Here is a 1,067-nt window from a genome sequence, read left to right as displayed (position 1 = left end):
CCGATATGTACAATCAACGTTGTCTTCCTCGAAAGTCCTGCCAAAGAGGAAGCAGCACTTCGAGAGAAGGTCGCCAAGGGGATGAGCGCCGACCGCAACATCTGCAGACGACCTAGAGTACGGTGATTCGAGTCCCACTCCAGCCAAAAACTTCGGGACGTACCAAAGAGAATTGTTTTCCAAGCCCCAAAAAAGAGCACACGCGAAGCACAAATTTTGTGTGGAAGTGCTGCTGATGTGTACAATCAACTTGGTTGTCTTCCACGAAAGTCCTGCCAAAGAGGAGCCAGCATTTCCAGAGAAGCCGCCAAGGGGGTGAGCGCCGACCACAACGTCTGCAGACGACCTAGAGTACGGTGATTCGAGTCCCACTCCAACTCCGAGCGTACCACTGGTGGGCGACCTGGGCAGGAGCGGCACCCCGGGCTACGGAGCATGTTAACTGCAACCCATAATTACGCCGGAAATTGTGGGAAATTCGAAATGCCAAGTGCCCACCAAAGCCGTATAAAAGATCGGTCCGTCAGCCTGATCCGACAGCTGGCAAAACCTGCCCACCAAATCCTGGTCCGACAGCCGCCGATCCGACCCACACAGACATCAACAACCAATCAGAATGCCCCGCTCCTGCCGTTGTTCCGACCGTACCACTGCGTTCATCTTTACTGAAAGATGAAGAGCGAGGCAGCACGGTCTCGTAGTTCAGTCGGCAGAGAATGTGGCTGTTAACCACAAAGTCGCAAGTTCGATCCCTGGCGAAGCCGATTGCTGTCCTGCTGCGCTCCAACTCATCCGATAAGATGGTCTTTATGGTGGTACTCCATCGTGAGCGACCGCAGTGGGGGTCAGTGCTCAACTTGAACCGGCGTGCCTTATCTTGTGCACGGTGAGAGCGCGCCCCCCGCCGTGGTAGCGCTCAACGGTCATCTAAATATGCGTGACCTGGATGAGACTCAGCCAGGTGGGGCACGCGAGCCCATTGACTCCAGCGGGGGCGGAGCCCGGGTCGGCTCTCACCACGACCACGTCGCCAACCTGCAGTTCCGTCTCGGACGGGCCCTCTAAGG

This window comes from Gregarina niphandrodes, assembly GCF_000223845.1.
Source record: "Gregarina niphandrodes unplaced genomic scaffold scaffold00094, whole genome shotgun sequence".
Taxonomy (NCBI): Eukaryota; Apicomplexa; class Conoidasida; order Eugregarinorida; family Gregarinidae; genus Gregarina; species Gregarina niphandrodes.
Note: the sequence above shows the minus strand (reverse complement) of the source record.